Source organism: Durio zibethinus, chromosome 12, assembly GCF_047325235.1.
Source record: "Durio zibethinus cultivar Kanyao isolate XHJ-2024 chromosome 12, ASM4732523v1, whole genome shotgun sequence".
NCBI classification, from domain to species: Eukaryota; Viridiplantae; Streptophyta; class Magnoliopsida; order Malvales; family Malvaceae; genus Durio; species Durio zibethinus.
In genome coordinates, this window is record NC_143173.1 from 18,382,040 (window position 1) to 18,394,798 (window position 12,759).

At 30.7% G+C, this 12,759-nt stretch overlaps 1 non-coding gene across 1 annotated transcript; it reads left to right on the forward strand.

The window, feature by feature from the left end:
• Positions 1–10,915: 10,915 nt before the first annotated feature.
• LOC149515822 (U5 spliceosomal RNA) lies at positions 10,916–11,034 on the forward strand. Its single transcript, XR_016326406.1, has one exon. It is a non-coding gene; the product is annotated as a U5 spliceosomal RNA (small nuclear RNA).
• Positions 11,035–12,759: the final 1,725 nt, after the last annotated feature.

Sequence of the window (12,759 nt, forward strand, 5' to 3'; positions counted from 1 at the left end):
CTATTTATGGCCATGAGGTAGTGGTTTAAATGGGGGATGGCAGAGATCAGTGAACTGTTTCTGGCCACAAGGTAATGGCGTGGTAAGTGCTTAATGGTGAAAAATGAATTCAGGTTTGGGTGGTTTGGGCTAGTTGTATTCTGTTAACGAATCTAGAATAATTGCTCTCTGATTTCTCTGTGTCTTAGTGTATGCTTCTTTGATCACTTTTCCCTTGTCACTATGAATTGCAGTGATATATAAACCCATGCTGATAGAGTTTCAATTCAATTCAAATTAGCATCCAAAGCTAAAGATTAGCATCTAATTATGCTTTCTGATAACAATCATCACCGAGCTTAATCTCAATCTTTCAGCTTTTTTTTTAATTAATCAAATAATGAAGAAAGAAAAAGAAAATAAACAATAGATAGATCATAAAATAAAATTAAAAAAATGATGAATACGAAATAAAAATGAATAAAAATCCCTACAATTGAGCTTGGATTGGTTTCAATTGACAAAGAACCCTGGACAAAATGGGATGTTTACAGTTGCCTTTCTTTGTGCAATTTTTGTGTAACAAGAATTGTCCAAATACGTAGACACTCATTTAAGATCAACTCAACACTTATTTTTTATTTTTTGTTAAAATTTTGATCAAAGCTCCTCTAAGTAGAGGCTTAACAACTTTGAGAAACATAAATGCTCCTCTAAACAAAGGCTCAACGACTTTGAGAAATAAATTGCTCCTATAAACAAAGGTAACAAAACTTTGGAAAAATAAATGAAGCTCTTCTAAACAGAGACTTAACGACTTTGGAAAATTAATAAAGCTCCTCTAATAAGAGGCTTAACAACTTCAAAAAAATAAACAAAGCTCTTCTAATAAGAGGCTTAATGACTTTTGAAAAATAAATGCTCCTTTAAATAGAGGCACCACAACTTTTGAAAATAAAATGCTTCTCTAATAGAGGTAACCACGACTTTGAAAAATAAATGCTCTTGGAGACTAGATGAGTCATAGATCATGTTTGATGGAATTTGTAAAAGCAACTAAAAGATTTACAATTTGAGTTAAAAATTCAAAGGTTCATATTCGTAAAAACATTTCAGCTTTGTAAGAACCTTTCAGCTTCGTAAGAATCCACTAAAATTTGGTTATCAAAATTTTAGTTTTACAAGAGTTTGATTCATAAAATCTTAAGATTCGCATTTGTAAATTGCAAGACTTGCATCCAACATTTAAACATTCTCATTCAAATTTTGGGGATTCTCATCCAGAAGTTTGAAACTTCTTATTCGAATTCAAAGGTTCACCTAAACTTGGGATTCATATCCAAAAAGTTTAAAGCTTTTTGTTTGAATTTTGGAGATTCACATCCAAGAGTTTGAAACTTTTCATTATAGTTCGAGGATTCTCATTCCATGAACTTTAGGGTTTTGAATCTCAAATATTCTCATTTGAAACTCAAAGATTCTCATTTAAATTTGAAGATTCATATTTGATAAATTTTGGGTTTCACACCTCAAAGATTCTCATTTGAAACTCAAATATTCTCATTTAACACTCAAAGATTCTCATTTGAAAATATCTTAAAGATTCTCATTTAAAACTCAAAGATTCTTATTTGGAAACGTCTTAAAGATTTTCATTTAAGATTCAAAGATTCTCATTTGAAAATATCTTAAAGATTCTCCTTTAAGACTTAAAGATTCTCATTTGAAAATGTCTTAAAGATTCTCATTTGAAAACATCTTAAATATTCTCATTTAAGACTCAAAGATTTTCATTTGAAAACATCTTAAAAATTCTCATTTAAGACTCAAAACTTCATCAAAATACTCAAAATTGATTTTTCAGATGAACTTTAAACTTTTACCAAAGTTAAAATTTTGTATGTACTGAATGTCATTATCAACTATGCAAATGCTTTCTTAATGATGCAAATGCAACAATCTAGATTCTCACAATGTCATATTTTCAACCATGATTTAAATATTTACTGCAAATGCATAGCCAAACCAAAGTTTCAAATATTCTCTAAATAATAATGCAAATGCAATGCATGTAATATAGATATCCATGTCATGAAATCCTAATCAAAATGTGGTACCATGGTTCTTAAGACCCCACCATTTTTTAATTTATCATTTTAGCTTCTCAGCATTTTAGAATGAGTTTCGTCAACTGATCCTCATCATTTTCATCACTTGATCATCATTCACAGGTTTTTCAGCATTAACATTTTCAAAACAAGTTTTTGTCTTTCATTGTTGGGTCACTACTCATAGGTTTCTCAGCATTAGCCATTCTAGAATGAATTTTGCCCATTGATTCGCATCATTTGATCACAATACACAGGTTATGTTGATCAATCTATCACCATATTCATTTCTTGATCACATTATCTTTTTAGATCTTATTGAGCAATCCATCACCATGCTCAACATTTGGCTATCCCATGTGTCATTTTTTAAGTTTCTGCCATCTTTTCATAATTTTTGCCTTTGATCATTCTGGATTTTTTTTCAAAAGAATGCAAGAACCTTTTAAGCACATATTTATTCATTCATAATCATCTTAATTCATGACAAAGATAATGCAATCATACATTTTCTTGATTCATTCTAGAGATATAAGAATAAAAGAGCACAAGGTGCATTGAAAGAAAAGTAATCAATGAAGAGTGAATTTGGTAAAAAAATAAATAGGGAAAGATACAAGTTAGATGCATGTCATTGGGATGAATGGTATATCGAAATAATGAATATTCAGACAATTTCGAACATTAATCCAAGATTTTTTTTTAAAAACTCATTCCATTGACTTTCAAAATCATTTTGAGCTCAGTAAACTTTGCCCTAGCTTTGAAAGATCTTTAGATGCCTTGATCTTCTATATATTTGAATTGTTCATCCAACTTTTAGCTCAAAGATCTATCTTTCCAAATCATCATTTCAAGTTTTCAATTTGAGTCTACCTTTTTCTCTTCTTTTCATCTTTTTTCCATTCTTTCATCTTTCCTTTTTTTTTTTTCCTCTCTTTTTTTCTTTATCTTTTTTCTCTTTTTTTTCTTTTTTTTTTTCTCATTTTTTCATCCTCTTTTTTTTTTCTCATCTTTCACCCATTGTTGATATCTTTCACATATTAATCTCTAGAGCAATGTAGCATGATTTCATTGTTTCATCATAAGCATGCCTTTGCCTAACATATGATCATTCAATTCGAGCATTCACACTTGATCCAAATAGACTTTTCAAGGTTGTAATATAGGCCATGGTGAGGGGTCATGAAAGAAATAGATTAAATAGGCTCAAAACATGTGTTTAAAGGGTTAATCATTTCTTATCATTTGAAATAACTTGGCATTTTGTCCCTTTCCACTTCATTTCACTACTTTTTCCTTTTTTCCATCTCATTCCTCATAAAAAGATTCTCATTACTTTGCCCCAACTTGTTTGTGGCATTTTTTTTTCTTTTTTTTCTTTCTATCTTTGAGACCTTTTATGATTCTTTTTTTTTTAAATTCCTCCCAGTGTAGAGGGTGATCCTTAATTAGGGTTCTTTAGAAAAAAAATCATAATAGGCTCAAAGGGGTAGTAATGAATGGTTTTTCAAATGGTAAAAGAAAGATGGGTATTTTTCATCTCAAATGTTAATGCTTTCTTTGAAGATCATCTATTGAACAAAAAAAAGCTCATGGATCTTCATAAAAGATTGCATCTTCATAAAAGATTGCATCTTTAAGATATATCCATTCCATATCTGTCAATAACTATTTTTTTTTCAAATAATCACCCCAAATCAATGTGAAAGAGTTCTCAAAATTAAATCTCAGAATTATTGTTAGCATTATTATCTAAACATTCATTGTTTGGAGTTCAAAAATGGGAATGAAAAGTTATGAAAGGTGATAAAGAATGGAACAGTGATTGAATGAAAGAGAAAATGTAATGAAATGCATTATCCTTGCCTTTTATTAAAATAATAACAAATGAAACTTTATTGCATAAAAGAAATCCTAACATTACTTTAAAAGAAATCCTAAAATGACACATAGCTTCCAACCAGCTTTGACATCCTTCTCTAAAATCATGCCCATATGCCATTAGGTGAAAGATTTTTATTGACATCTTGCCCCAATGATTCGTTGAAGCTCACTAAGCCTTTCTGGATCAAACTTTACACTTTATGTTTGAAAGTAGGGTAGATTTTAATAGAATGACCCATATTTCCATTATGATGATCGCACTTTGCATTAGCATCGTACCATTTTGAATAGGGTGGCTTTAATGATTCTAGAATAACTGGAGATACCAAGTTGTTCTTGACCAGTTTTGGGAATAACTTAGTGTAAGTCATAGGGATAGGGTCAATATGTACCCTTTCTTAATTATCTCAGGATTTTCTTAAACCTCTTACTTGGTTGTTAGGCCTTAAAGCTTATGTAGGTACTTGAAAGGTTGACTATGGATAAGCTGGTTGTGGATATGGTTGGTAAGGGTAATGTGAATATTGTTTACAGTAGGATAGTATGAGGCATAACCTTGTGGTGGATAGGGTTGATATCCCTTGAATTATCTATCAAAGCTCGTGGCTTGAGCTTTAGTCTCTTTCTTCTCTGGCACCTTTTTGGTTTCCCCTCCTTTCAACTTTCCATTTTTAATGGTATTTTCAATAATTTTACCCAAAATTACCATGTTGACAAAATTCGTTGTGGCATTCTCTATCATCTTTTTATAATAATGAGATTTCAAAGTACTGACGAACAACACTATGATCTTTTTCTCAGTCAGAGGAAGCTGCACCTCAAAAGTGATATCCTTCAATTTCTGGGCATACTCTTTAAATGATTCAGTCACTTTCTTTTCCATATTCTGTAAAGAAAGACGATTTGGGGCTAAGTCTATAATATATCAGTACTGACTAATGAAGGCATGGGCCATATCGTTATAAGAAAGAATATGAGTTTTGTCCAACTGAACATACCACCTAGCAGCAGAGCCCATGAGGCTGTCTCAAAACACATGTATTAATAGCTTCTCATTATTAGCATGGGTAGCTATTTTTTGACAATACATGGTAATGTGAGTTTTCGGACACTTTGTACCATCATACTTTTTAAACTCTGGCATTTTGAATTTTAGAAGTATTACCACATTTAGGACCAAATAGAGCCCAACTGTATCTACTGAACCATAAAAAACCAACTCCTTCCACTGCTCGAAGCCTTTTCTTTAACAAGTTCATCTTTTGTTCAACTTTTGAGGCTTCTAAAGTCTTCTTCTTTTTGGGCCTCATCTTCTCTTTCTCTTATGAATTATCTAAATTAGGGATTGGTATTGGTTCTACTACCTTCTCAGTAAAGATAGGATTCACATAACTCTGATACTGCCTCATATTTAAAGTTGATGGCATTGTAAGGTATGTGTACCCTACAGGATAGATAAACTACTGTGGTGGTGGACCTTATACAGGTTAGGCTTGATGTGACCTAAAACCAGAAGGGAACAGTGGGTCATCCTTCTCTTATAAGGGATGGTCTTGTTGGCTAGTATTTTTCTCTATCACCTTCCCTTTATTTAACTTGTTCAAGGCCTCTAGAATTCTGTTTAATTCCCCTTCAAGCTTCTCTTGGGCTTTTTTTAGCCTTTCAAGACAGTTGAAATTTTTTTGTTCTATTTGTCTGACTCAAGCTCTTGTGTTGTACTGGTGAGTGAAGTTGCTTGGTGGAGCTATCTTTAAACCTTGAGCACCACAATTAGGATGAGAAATGCTATGCTATACTTTATGCATGATATGTTGATGCATGAATGAAATGTGGATTTTCATAGATAAAATCTAATATGAAAATGATGCAGATGCACAATGTTACATATGACAATAAAAATGATGCATAACATGATAATGCAAATGCATAAAGTCAAACAATCAAAACAGTTAGATCAATACAACTTATTCCTTATTGTGTCTTAGTTTTGAGGTATATCTATCATTGGGTATGAAGGGCTCTATCTTAGGGTTAGGCACTTCTAAGGCTCACTATATGTGGTTTAAGGCTAAAGTCTAAAGGTTTCTAAATTGCTTCTTACATCATTGTCCATCACAGACTAGTAAGGCACCCCAATCCTTACCCATTATAGGTTGCAAACGGAAAATGTTTAATTTGAGAGGGAGTATTTCGTTAGCCACTACGGAGGCATTAAAACCTCACGAAAGCATAGGTACTTTACTCCCTCCTAGAGGGATGAAGTTTGGGTATAGAACTCATGTCACGCAATACATATGAATGACATAATTATCAAACAAATAAACAAAATAAATGCATAAAAATCTTTACAAAAAAATTTAATTTTATTAGGCTTTCGAATAACAAAAATTTATTTGCTGGCCTGATTCTCGGCTTATCCCTAGTGGAGTCACCAAACTGTCATAATATCTAGATCTGTAGACCTATCGCTAGACATTGACTTAAGGAGTCACCACCAATCTTTTTTGTTTAGGTGTGATTGGCCACCTTACCGAATCAGTCCATTTAAGGAACTCTTAAGCTTGACTAAGGGTCCCTAAAAGAATAGGTTCGGGTCTACTAACCAGAATAGGGTTCGGGAGTTGGTTACATATGAAAAAAGGTTATAGCACCCCCACATGCCCATCGAGAAATGGTACCAGCTTGATTACGTGTTATTCATTAAGCCTTAAAAATTTTATCAAGTAATTATTATTGAAAATTATTCTTAATTGGCTCCAATACTTTTGGCAAAAAAAATAAGAAAAATCTCCTCACCTCAAAGGTATACAAGAAAACTATCGTTTCACTTGTAGAAGCTCTATCATCGAATTATTTAACATTTAAAAATTTTCCAAAGAAAGAAAGGAAAGAAAAGAAAAATGATTCGACTTTTGATATAGATCATTTTTTGTTTTACAAGAAAAAAAAACTCATTACTTTTATACAAGAAAAATTGATACTTTCAACTTTTCTTTTAAAATATATTTTTTTAATTTTTTTGAAATAATAGCATAACTAAAAATATTTTTACTCAAATTATCTTTTAATTATTAACCAACATATCCTTAATGAATATAAATAAATCAAATGAATGCTAAGACTAAAAACAAAATAGGATAGAAAATGGAATATCGAAATTTGGGCTAAAATCATAATCAAAGTGAGTCTAAGCCCATTTGAGAATGAGAGAAATAATTTTGGGCCTGAATAGATTGTTGAGTGGACTGGTTCAATTGAAGTTCAAACCAAGTCTAAGCTTTGAATGGTCAACCAATCCCTCTTTTTCCCCTTTATCTTTTTTTTTTCTGCCAATCCTCTATTTTTTTTTACAAGTGGGCAAAAACCCAGAAATTGGTTGTCACTAATCCTCGTTGTCGCCAGCTACTGCCAGTAGTCGGAGACCGTCATCTACCAAAAGCGTAAAATCCAATTGATGTCCGTTGCAACCTTCACCAGTCATCGCCACATTAAAGACCACCTCTATCGCTGCCTGAAAATAACTTGATCACCATCAAAATAGCCAAGGAATTTCCCTTCTCCCTAGCTTCTACATTCCACCTCCATTTGCTAAATGTGTCTATTCTAGGTTTCGTAGGTTTCGATTGTGGGTTTGATTTAACTTCATTGATTTCGTCTCTTCAAAATGGTGCATTTTAGCTTCAAAATCAAAGTCTCCATTCACTTTCCAAGTCCCTTTCTTTATTCAACGTTTTTCTCTTCTTTCTAGTTTAAAGATTTTCCTAGAAACCTACGGACTCAAGAACACAACGTCGGCCAGTAAGGGCCGTTGCCATGGTCACTTGTCGGTGCTTAACTTCTTCTTTCAATTTCTCCCTAAAAGGTTGTCAGAAACTATGATGCCTTTCCAAAACTCGATGTATCTCCAGCGTCGCAACCGCTATCGCCGACCACCAATCGCCACCATCAGTCGTCCACCATTTTCGAAGTCTGCCCGAAAGCTACTTTTAAAATCGGTTTGATCTTTTCAGTTTTTCAGTCGAATGGGTTTTTGAAAGTACTTTTAAATTTTCACAGATCTCTCATGTTTGAATGTTGCTGTATAATTGAATATTACTTGGGACTATTTTTCTTCTTGTTGATGGTAATGGGTAGCCTAAATAGGGGATGGTAGAGATTAGTGGACTGTTTCTGGCCACAAGGTAATGGTCTAAATGGGGGATGGCAAAGATCAGTGAACTATTTCTAGCCACAAGGTAATGGTGTGGTAAGCGCTCGATGGTGAAGGATGAATTCAGGTTTGGGTGGTTTAAGCTAGTTGTATTCTGTTAACGAGTCTAGAATAGTTGCTCTCTAATTTCTCTGTGTGTTGGTGTATGCTTCTTTGATCACATTTCCCTTGTCACCATGAATTGCAATGATATATAAACCCATACTAATAGAGTTTCAATTCAATTCTAATTAGCATCCAAAGCTAAAGATTAGCATCTAATTATGCTTTCTATAACAATCATCACCGAGCCTAATCTCAATCTTTCAGCTTTTTTTTAATTAATCAAATAATGAAGAAAGAAAAAGAAAATAAACAATAGATGGATCATAAAATAAAATAAAAAAATGATAAATACGAAATAAAAATATAAAATAAAAATAAATAAAAATTCTTACAATCGAGCTTGGACTGGTTTCAATTGATAAAGAACTCGGGACAAAATGGGGTGTCTAAATGCTGGATGGACACCATGATACCATGAATGGGTTAGGCAAACCCACAATAAGTCGATCTGCCTCATTTCAAGGAGAAAGCTCCAACATCTCTCTCTGTTTGCTTTTGGCAACAAACACAAGAATCTTTTTTATATTTTTGTTTTTTTTTATGTTTTGTTGCTTTAGCTTTTGGGTTTGTGGTTTTGAGAAATTGGGTATGATTTCCCATTTTTTAAGTTTCTGTTTTTTTTTTTAATAAAATTTTTGAAGCAAAATTCATTGGATTTGCTTTGGTGGTTATTGGCAATAAATGAGATAAACTGTGGAAAATCTGTTGGGTTGTGAATCTGTTATATTTGTAAAGGTTTTAAGTTGTTTTCTTAGGGATCACCACAAGGAAGACATAGGAGATGAGATGTGGAAATTGTCGTCCGGAGTAGAGGAAAGGAATACATTTTCCCCCAAAATGATACTATTTGCCTTTGACTCAAAAATTATTTTTTGTTGGCTGGAATATCCAAACACCAAAAAACACTGAGAACAACTTCTGGTAATGATTTTACGCCAAAACAAACGAAGCCTAAATATAGTTAATTTATTAAATCTCTTATATCTTTTTTTAAATTTGTTTGTATCTCATTCTTTTAGAAATTAATTAATCTTTGAGTTAAATTGTAATATTAGTAATTTTCAACATCCACTAAAATTTCTTAAACAATATTTAGTCTATAGTAAATAAAAATATATATATCATGTAGAAGAATACAATATTCTAATGTTATAAATGTTTTTTATTACTCAACTAGATTCTTTTATTCCACATGTTGCAAGATCAATTTTTTAATATATTATTTAAAATTAAAAATTAAAATTTTTTTGCACAAAATTTTAAATATCATAAATTAAATAAATTATGAAATTGAAATTTATATTTATAGGACTACTATTATAAATATATATCTCTATCCATTGGCAAGTTTATGAATTTTTTATTTGTGTTATGAAATTTATTATATATTTTAAAGTAAATGTATGAAAATTTCATTAAATAAACAAAGAGTTTAAAACACACACACACACACACATATACATATACCTATATATTTTTAAGCTTGTTGAAAGCCAAAAGATAAAGAAAGTAATACACAATTAATATAATATATATCTCTTTAAAATGATGAAAAATTAAAAGATAAGAAAAATAAAAAACATAATCAATTATCACAATTAATAAATAAACATTATTTTTATTAAAATAAAAAAAATCAAAAGGTAAATAAAGCTCAAAAGATACGTTTAGCGATCACAATTAATTTAATTTTAAACAAATGAATGCTATTTTTAAAATTGTAAAAAAACTAAAAGACAAAAAACCCAAAAGAAACAATCAATTATTACACTTATTAAATAAATATTATTTTTAAAGGTGAGGAAAATGAAAAGGTAAAAAAAATTATCACAATTAATATATAAATATTATTTTTTAAAAATAAAAAGGTAAAGCAAAATGAAAAAAAAAAATACAGAATCAATTTATTATATATCTCTTTAAAATGGAAACAATCAAAAGAAAAAAAATTTCATTCAATCATCATAATTAATAAATATAAATTATTTTTATTATTAAGAGTGCATATTTGCCAATTAGTAACTTGGCTAAGTTTTGTCTTGATCCTTCTATAAGATTGCAGAGCCTATATATATATATATATATATGGTATTTGAAGATGTCAAAATTTAAGTTCTGATGATTAAAACTAAAAATTTAGCATTTAATCAATAGATTACATGGCTGCTTGCGAAAATATACCTGTTTTTATGGCTTTTTCATAGCATAAATTCATTGGTTAACTATGTTAAAGAAGCAACAAAAATCTAACATTTAAATAAACTATATTTTTGTTTTTAAAAAAGTACTATATATTTTATAAGGATTTGAACTTGGCTAAGCCAGCAAAGTTTTTCAACAACCCTTTTCATCACATTCAAATTCAATGATGAAAATGATGACTTGAGGCAAAAATACTTCAATAAGGGAGAAAAAGAACCGCTACAGTTTTAAAGGTACCATATTTTACAAAATAAAGCATGAAATATGAGAGGAAATGTGTTAGAAAACTGTGTGGCTTGGCAGAAGAGTGGACAATTGTTATATAACTAAGAGTAGAACAGATCCCCACATTCCCAAGAGACAAACAAGTGAACCTCAACATACTTTTATAAATAAAATCACTAACGGAAGGAATAAAGCATGGAGCCGTACAGTGAGTACAGAGCGAATTATTCTTTCGCCTTTTACTAAATAATAGCGTGTGCTCACTGCTCTTAGCGGCATACGCCTATTTTTGGAAGGTTGTTCCTCGTTGAACAGCCTATCAATTTTAGTTAAAAATTTTGAAATACCAAAATAAAATTTCGTATCTTATTGAGCCATTGTCACTTCTCTATGAACTTTGATTATTGTCAATGGACTATAAAATAAAGTCTCATTTTTTTTTCTTACAATTATGTTTCTAGTTATGGCTTCCATCGTTGTTAACTTGAAACTTATGGTACATCTCAAACAAAAGTCCCATTTGTTCAACAAAAACTTATAGTACAACTCAAACAAAAGTCCCATTTGTTCAACAAGTTCAATGTCAAGGCGCTGCTTACTGCTGTTGCAGATGTGATTTAGGAAATGCTGGTATGATTTAGATTTGCAGACAGTAAGAATCTTAGTGTAGGAGTAGATGCCTGTTGGTCTATGTTCAAAGTTCGTAATTGTAGCTGTTCAGACAGACTTGCTTTGAGCCTTTTGTTATGTAATTGGGGAAACTTGTTATCTATATTTATCTGGTTTAGAGTCCTTTGAAGTTTAAACCTATTTCGCGAATTCTTTTTGACTTAAACTTTCAAATTATTTCAACATTCGCAAAACAGGATTGAAACCAGCAAGTATCAAACCGAAAAGTGGTCTGGTGTTCTTGCAATTGTGTCTCTTCAATTGATATAAATAATGGGTTCTGTCCTTAACTTGTTTTGGTTTTGTAAATTAAATTTCAAGTATGTCAGTCCAATTGTATAACTGGAACCTATTTGGTTATATCAAATCCTCAAGCCATTACTTGTAACCTCATTCTTGGGGTCTAAACAATGTTTTGATTTCCTGCTATTGGAGGTAGCAGATCTCTTCAAGGAAAGATGATTGAAAAGTTTGCACAATGGATGGTGAATTTATCCTCTGCTCTTTCAGCAGGTTTCGAATCTCCCTTCCCCAAATCAAAAACGGGAAACAGAAAATGGAAAAGTTTAAAATATTAGGCCATAGTATAGCTCATGAGTAATATAAAAATTATACCACTTGTCTTATTGGTTTAATGGTTTATGCATTTGCCTTAAAAAACGACATCCAATAGCTGTGATATATATTCAAATTTCAATATTCACAATCACTTATTTTAGGTTATGACCTCATTTGTAAAAAACAAAAAAAATCCCTTACAACTCATGATTGCTATATCTGTGTCCTTGGTTGCTTTAAATATAGAGCTTTGGTTGCTCTATATTATAACACTTTTTTCTCCCAATTTTTATAATATAAGGATGAGATTTGTTAGATAGAAGAAAATTACGTACATCAAAATATTTACTTAGAATATTTATGGTTATTTTTACTTCATTTCACTATATTCTTTCATTAAACAAGGGCATTGAGTAGTAATGATTTAATTATAATAATAAATTTTTTGTTTGTAAATTTTTGCTTTTAAAAGGCACAAACATACAAAAAAAAATGTAAAAATATAATATTAAATACATATAGGGTTCATAAATCTTACGACTGAATTTATTGATTTTACTATTTTTAAATTTAATATTTTTATCAAAATAATAACTTAACTTGATTAATAAAATCAATATATTTGTTTTTTTGTACAATTATTGCTTAAAACATGGGCTTCAAGGAAGAATTTAATAATAGAATTTTTATATAATTTTTTTAAAAAAGATAAAATATGCATAAAAACTATTTGAAAAAGTATTCAAACAACATATGAATTTGAATAGAAGCTAAGGGATTCAATATAACATTGATAAATCCTATAAAACTTGAAAT